The 8,062-nt window shown below is 34.7% G+C and overlaps 1 pseudogene; it reads right to left on the bottom strand.

Annotated features, from left to right (window-relative positions):
* Positions 1–6,569: 6,569 nt before the first annotated feature.
* On the bottom strand, positions 6,570–7,767 carry LOC123249857 (annotated as a pseudogene).
* Between the last annotated feature and the right edge of the window lie 295 nt (positions 7,768–8,062).

The raw sequence follows: 8,062 nt of genomic DNA, 5'->3' as shown, positions 1-8,062 counted from the left end.
TTCCTCCAAGATAGATACCCGGCTTCCCTTCAAGCCCAGAGTATGTTGGTTCTTTCCTCTTCTTCCCTCTCTTAATAACTAACAGACAAATTATACTAATAAGTCTGTTAAAACACAAAAGGGTTTATTATCTTTAAAGGTTGATGTGTCAGGAAAGTGGATCAAAGGAAGCCCTAACAGTTGTCTCAGGAACCTCAGGTGGGGGAAGGGAGGCAGAGATGGAGTCTGAATAAGGACCAGCCTTTAACTCAAGCTTACAAAGTGCTCTTGATATCTAAAGGGAATAAATGATGACTGACTAGTTTCTTTATATCTAATATTGTCAATATAATTAACCCTCCACGAATTTGAACTCCTCTCTAATTACTCTCCTTATTAACTCCACAGACATATAAGGTAAGGGAAGGAAGGTAGGAAATAATATTGGGAAGGAAGATATAAAGGGTTTATCCAAAATAACAATTTCTTAAATAAATATTTCAAAGCTTGGCTAAATTTCAATACTACAGATAGATAAGGAGGCAGCTTGGCTGGTCAGACAACCTCCCTCCACAGGAGACCCAAACCAACTGAACTTTCCCTCAAGATTCCAAACCCCTAACTGCTTTTAGAACTCAGCCAAAGCTTGAAAAAACTATATGACCCCCTCTCTCTGTACTACATCTAATACAGAATTTAAATAATTAAAGCTGTTATTGAAGTATACCAATTGTACAAGTAATTGTGATTTTATGTAAGTGGGATACTATGCTGTTCCATTGTTATTAATATGCATTTTTTGTTTCACTGATATTTGTTATGTATTGCTTAAAGAACTGCTTTATTGTACCATTGTGGTATAATATTGTATGTCTTATTTATGTTGCAGTTTGCCTAATAGTTCCAGCATGGATCAGATGCCAAATACTTGAAAAGTTTTATGATTTTTTTTAAATCTGGAAATTCATAAGGGCCTATTGATTTAAGAATTGGACACAGAGTATAAGAATAAGAACATTTTTTAAAAGGTCAAGAATTAGAAGATTTAAAAGTAATTCATAGCAGAGAAACCATTACTTTATAAATGATCCAATGTACTAGCTCACCCAAAAATATTGGATATACTGAGAGTAAGAGACAATACTTAAGAACTCATGTACACTATCACCCTCAAAGAAGAAAAAGTTAATTAAGAGAATAGAGGTCTGGAGGTGAAGCTCAAATGGTACACAGAGCCATCTAATCTCTACCAAATTACTCTCCAAATACATCAAAATGAATTCTGGAGCATTAAAATCCATAAAAAGACAGAGTAAAATAATTTTTTAGCCCAAAACACCTTAGAAGACTGAAACAAAAGTTATATTGCACTTGGGTAGAAGTGGAGTACAAGCAGCATGCCAAGGCAGGGCCTACTGTATCAACAGGACTTGGGGTGGGAGGAATTGGGGGTTGGTGGCTGAATCATTAGCAAAGTTTCTGGAGCCCTTAGGCACAAAAGATGAGGGATGGGGGAGGCCAGACTGCCATTCAGAAGTTTACAAAGGTCCCTCTGCTGGCTCTGGGTGCAAGACTTTTACCACACTGCCCATATTCAGATTCAGGTTGCAGTCCTGGGTTGTGGTCTCAGGGTGAAAAGGAACACTAATATACTCCAGTGCTTGTGGCTCTGGGGGAACAGGGAATCCTGGACACAGTTGTAAGGTAGAAAAGAGTATTTGTGGTTGCTCATAGACTAGAGAACAGGCCAGGACAGTATTAAACACACCCTTCCTTAGATCATACCACCTACAAAGAACTAAAAACTTATAGATCTCCAGAGCTTGCTCTGAAGACAGCTGCAGAAAGAACCTAAACTTTGGACCAATGCTCCCTTCACCACAGGAACAGAGCCAACTTTAACAGTTTTTTTTTTTCAGTTAAAAGAAAAAATAAAGGCTGTAATATAAGTAAACAACAAAAAAGGAAATTTAAAAAAAAGTTATTCTGGTAACAGGGAGGACCAAAATACAAACTCAAAAGAAGACAACATAGTCAATAATGCTACATCAAAAGCCTCCAAGAAAATATGAATTGATCTCAAGCCCAAAAAGAATTGATGGAGTGGCTAGGAAAGGGATTTTAAAAATCAAATAATAGATAATAGAAGAAAAATTAGGAAAAGAAACAAGAGTGATACAGGAAAATCAGGGGAGGGGGGAGAAGAGTTAACAGCTTGGTAAAGAAGACACAAAAAATACTGAAGAAAATAATACCTTAAAAATAAAATCAGCCAATTGGTAAAAGAAGGAATAAAAACCACTGAAGAGAAGAAGTTCCTAAAAATTGGAATTGGTCAAATGGGAAAAGATATTTAAATATTCATTGAAGAAAAGAACTTCTTAAAAGGCAGAATTGGCCTGTGGTGGGGCAGCTGGGTAGCTCAGTGGATTGAGAGTCAGGCCTAGAGACAGGAGGTCCTGGGTTCAAATCTGGCCTCAGACACTTCCCAGCTGTGTGACCCTGGGCAAGTCACTTGACCCCCATTGCCCACCCTTACCACTCTTCCACCTAGGAGCCAATACACAGAAGTTAATGGTTTAAAAAAAAAAAAAAAAGAATTGGCCTTGTGGGAAAAGGGGAACAAAAATTCTTTGAGGAAAAGAACTTAAAAAAAAAAATTGGCTAAATGGAAAAAGTCCTAAATCTCACTCAAGAAAACCATGTCTTAAAAATTAGAATTGGGTAAGTAAAGCTAATAACTCCATGAGACATCAAGAAACAATTAAACAAAGTAAAAAAAAAAAAAAAAGGAACAAATAAGTATTTGTGAAATATCTCATTGGAAAAATAAGTGACCTGGAAAATAAATCCAAAAGAGATAATCTAAGAATTATATTTGCTACCTGAAAGCCATGATAAAAAAAAGAGTTTAGACATCTTTCAGAAATGATCAAGGAAATTTTCCCTGATATTCTAGAACCAGAGAGTAAAATAGAAATGGAAAGAATCCACTTATCACCTCCTGAAAGAGATCCCAAAAGGAAAGCTCCCAGGAATATTATAGCCAAATTCCAGAACTCTCTGGTCAAGGAGAAAAAATTTCAAGTAGCCAAAAAAGAAATAATTCAAAGATTATGGGGCTGTAGTCAGAATAATTCAATATTTAGCAGCTTCTATAGTAAAGGACTGGAGAGCCTGGAATATGATATTCCATAAGGCAAAGGAGCTAGGACTTCAATGCAAAATCACTTACCCAGCAAAACTGAGCTTAATCCTTCAAGGGAAAAAAAATCAATATTCAATGATTTTAAAATATTCCTAACGAGGAGACCAGAGATGAATGGAAAATTTGACCCTCAAATATAAAACTCAAAAGAAGCATTAGAAGGTACATGCCTAGGAAAGAGAAATCATAAGGGATTCAGTAAGAAGGAAGGCACAAGTGTTTTGCTTATTCACCAAAATTCATACTAGTGGTCTCATAGAAATTTCTTCAGTTCCCTTTATGAAGGTCATTACACTCTGAATAACAAGTTTGATTTATATGAACATATCTCTGATGAGGAAATAAAAGTTAGGGAGGGCACCCAGTAATTTACCACTGGGACAGAATCCCAGGACACTCAAACATGATCTTTAGCATCTTTTAAAAATGTCTCCCTTGGAGTAGAAACACAGAAGAAAAACAACTGCTTGATCACATGGTTCAGTTGGGATATGATTGGGAATATAAACTCTAAACGATCACTCTATTGCAAATAATAATATGGAAATCAGTCTTGATCAATGATACCCAGTGGAATTGCTCATTGGCTACTAGAGGGAAGTGGGAGGAGGGGAGGGAAAGAACATGAATCATATAACCATGGAAAAATAGTCTAAATTAAATAAATAAACTTTTAAAAAACAATTTAAAAATTTTAAAAATGTCTCCTTTTGCCTTGATTTGTTACCCTTTTCCCTTAAACATGAATAGCATATTTATTTCATCTACATGGGTATTTAAGATTGACAACATAAGAATTTGTTAGTTGTATTTAATAATCAAATCTCATAAATCACTAGGCTATAATCCACAACAATATGTATATACTCTGGATGAAATATGGGAAATATTTCTGGATTTTAATCAGATCAATAATTGAGAGAAGATTTTAGAGTGACTCAGTTCATCATTAATTAGTCTGAAATGTGCTCATCTACCAACCAACATAATAAATATATGTTTTTAAACTCTTTCCTTCTATCTTAGAATTGATAATAAATATTGGTTTCAAGGCAGAAAAATGGTAAGGGCTAAGCAGTTGGGGTTAAGTGGCTTTCTGATGGTCATGTCTAAGAAGTGACTAAGGCCAAATTTGAATTCAGGACCTCCTGACTCCAGGCCTATCTATCCACTGAGGCACCTTGCTGCCCCTTTGAGAAAATAAATTGAAAGAGACAATCTTTTTCCATAAAGGTACCCTTTGTTAAGGTAACTTCTTACTAGAGGAAGGTCAGTTAGTCAATAAGTATTTGTTAAGCACCATCCCATTATAAAATTAGGTATTTACTGGAATCTCATTAAATACTTGCTAGAATAAGGTTCTAATCATGCCTCCTTTGCTCTCTTCAGGTATGCATACTATGTGACTTTTACTCATGCACTATGATCATTTTTGTTTGTGAGGTTTTCCTCATGTTATTTATCTAGTTAGAATGTTCTTCCTCTTTCCTCACTCCTCCTCCTCACATATCTAAATTTTATTCAATGTTAAGGCTTGATTTAAAGCCCATTTCTTTTCTTTTCTTTTTTTTAAGTGAAAGGTGTTTATTACAATATAAAGAAGAGAGTGTATACAATGAGGTAGTCTGCAACTCTTTTTTTAATCTTGTAATTATGATAATTTTATTTTATTTTTTAATACATCAAATTTTATTTAAAATATTTAAAATTAAAGTTCAAATGCAATGATAATAGAAAGACCATCTTATTTTCTCTAATGTCTCTGCTTTGGAGAATTATTTTATCTAAGAGAAAGTGCCCAGGGAAATGCCTTGACTCACAGTTTTTAAACTTAGTTGTTTTGCTTCTCAGGCACCTTCTTAATATTGGTCAGCTATGCTCACATCATTCATTCATTTATTCATTTATCTATCTATTAATTTATTTATTTGCTTGCTCACCCATTTATTTGTTTGTTTTTATTTAGTTTTTTGGGACAGGCAAACTTTATTTTTATTTTTTAATTTTATTTAATTGATTAATTAAGAACATTTTTCCATGGTTAAGTGATTCATGTTCTTTTTTTCCCCTCCTTACACCACCCCCCTCCTATAATCAATGTGCAATTCCACTGGGTTTTACACGTGTCATTGATCAAGACCTATTTCCATATTATTGATATTTGAACTAGGGAGATCTTTTAGAGTCTATATCCATTTATTACTTTCCTTTGCTGTCATGTTAGCCAATCTGCTAGGTGTGAAGTGGTACCCAGAGTTGTTTTGATTTGCATTTCTCTAATTATAAGAGATTTAGAACCCTTTTTCATGTGTTTATTGATAGTTTTGATTTCTTTATCTGAAAATTACCTATTCATGTCCCTTGCCCATTTATCAATGGCCTGATTTTTTTGTACAATTGATTTAGCTCCTTATAAATTTGAGTAATTAGACCTTTGTCAGAGGTTTTTGTTATAAAGATTTTTTTCCCAATTTGTTGCTTCCCTTCTAATTTTGGTTGCATTGGTTTTTGTTTGTACAAAACCTTTTTAATTTAGTGTAATCAAAATTATTTATTTTACATTTTGTAATTTTTTCTAACTCTTGTTTGCTCTTGAAATTTTTCCTTTCCCAAAGGTCTAACAAATATACTATTCTGTATTCACCTAATTTACTTAGTTTCCTTCTTTATATTCAAGTCTTTCACCCATTCTAAATTTATCTTGGTGTAGGGTATTGATCTAAATCTAATCTCTCCCATACTGTTTTCCAATTTTCCCAGTAGTTTTTGTCAAATAGTAGATTTTTGTCCCCAAAGCTGGGTTCTTTGGGTTTATCATACACTGTGTTGCTGAGGCTATTTACTCCAAGTCTGTTCCACTGATCTTCCCTTCTGTCTCTTAACCAGTACCAAATTGTTTTGACAACCACTGCTTTACAGTACAGTTTAAGATCTGGTACTGCTAACCCCTCCTTCACATTTTTTTTTCCATTATTTCCCTTGATATTCTTGATCTTTTTTCTTCCAAATAAACTTTGTTGCAACTCTTCTATTTGTGCACGATGTTGATAACAAAAACTTGAATGGTAACACTGGAAATATTTACAAAGCTAAACTTTTTTTTTTTTAAACATATATCCATTTACCATGTGGTACAAGTTAATTCCTTGGAAATCATGTCTTATAAACTAAATACATTCATATAGTTTACAATAAGCTTGTAGCAAATTATGTATCACCAAGTAAGATTTTAGTTTTTAATACATAATACTTTAAAAATGTCATAATTCTGTGGCTTCTGAATGCTTAATTACTTGATTTGAAAAAAGGAATGGAACAAAAAAGATCACCAAGATAGGACTGGTTTTAGGATTTTTTATATTCAATTCATTCTACTTTTACATCATCTCCAATTAGCTAATACACATAAGTGACAACTGTAGAAGCTTGGATATCCATCATCACAAATGAAGGAATGATGTTTGTTTCCAGAGCATTATAGGCTCCAGAGGGAGATCCTTGATTGATGTAGAACTTATTTTCAGGTTCAAAGGCCTCAAATTTGTGTGTGTGTCCTGAAATGAGAATATCTACATCAAACTGTCTTTGCAGCAATGCTAAGTTGGCCATATCATCCTATGGAATAACTTGACGTCCGTGGATCAAACCAATTTTGAACTGCCCGACAGTCACAACCTTCTGTTCTGGATAATTCAGATTCTCATTAAAGTCTCCTCTAACAATGTGGACATCCCCAGCTAGACTCTCCGAGATAGTCATAACTTTCTTTGGTGCAAAGATTTCCAGGGCAGAGGATGGACTGAATTTTTCCAGGCACCAGCAGTTTTTTGATTTTAGTTGGCAGATTGTTGCATTGGTGGGGGATATGTGACTCTCCTAACACTAACACCAACTTAAACAATCTGAAAATAATGCTGTCTTCATAATAATTTTCTTATTAATGATCTCAATGGGCTAGTATCTGCAACATTCTGGCCTCTTTTTCCTCAATAATCCCCTCAATCTGTATTCCAGACTTATTTCCCTTGGCTTTCTGTTCAATATAGAATCATTCCTTGTGGCATGTAAGGCTATAGATTGTTGGGCCTCTTAATCTAGGTCCTATGAACTTAATTTGAAAACATTTTGATAATTAATTTCTACTTTTTTGTAATCCAATGTATTTTATTTTATGCATTTAAAAGAATTTTTATGAAGAAGTTTCATCAGACTGACAAAGGAATCCATGATACCTGAATGGTTAAGATCTTCTACTAGAGGAGAGTGTACACATTTGGGAAGTGGATGTTGAGCAAGAGTCTAATGTCTTATGTAGCCTTTTCTTTTTCAGTTAAATCTGTAAGAGATTCCATGTAGTTGTTTACCTGGTTTCTATTAGCAAAGTAAGAACTGAATATCTAGAGCCCGATGACTAAAGCTTTTCCATTTCATATGAGGATGGATGCTTATCTTTGTCTCTCTGTGTCTCTCTTTCTCTTCTGCTCTCCCTCTCACATACCCACTTTTGGCCCTGGCTCACAGCACCTGGGTACATTCCGAGATCTCCAACTGATGGTCTTGTCGCTCGAAGTGGTGTCCATCTAGTCCCAGAAATTCATTATAACACCACAAACATATGCACTGAAGTCCATGAGGAGCCAGGGCTAGGTAGAACATGGAAAACATATATGGTGAGAACCAGACAAACTGTATAGTATTCAGTTGTAACTACTGGCAGTTAGCCCAATGCTGAATGACCTCTCAATTGGCCATTGACATTCTGGAAAAAAGGAATAGGAAATGGTCTTCTCTTATGTAAATACCATGTTTTTCCAGGAACCCGACAGTACACATCATACAACACTAACACTCCCCCCCCCACACAATTCTATAGGA

The sequence above is a fragment of the Gracilinanus agilis genome, chromosome 5 (genome assembly GCF_016433145.1).
Source record: "Gracilinanus agilis isolate LMUSP501 chromosome 5, AgileGrace, whole genome shotgun sequence".
NCBI lineage: Eukaryota > Metazoa > Chordata > Mammalia > Didelphimorphia > Didelphidae > Gracilinanus > Gracilinanus agilis.
The sequence above is the reverse complement of the archived record's forward strand: the minus strand, read 5'-3'. Positions and strand labels throughout refer to the sequence as shown.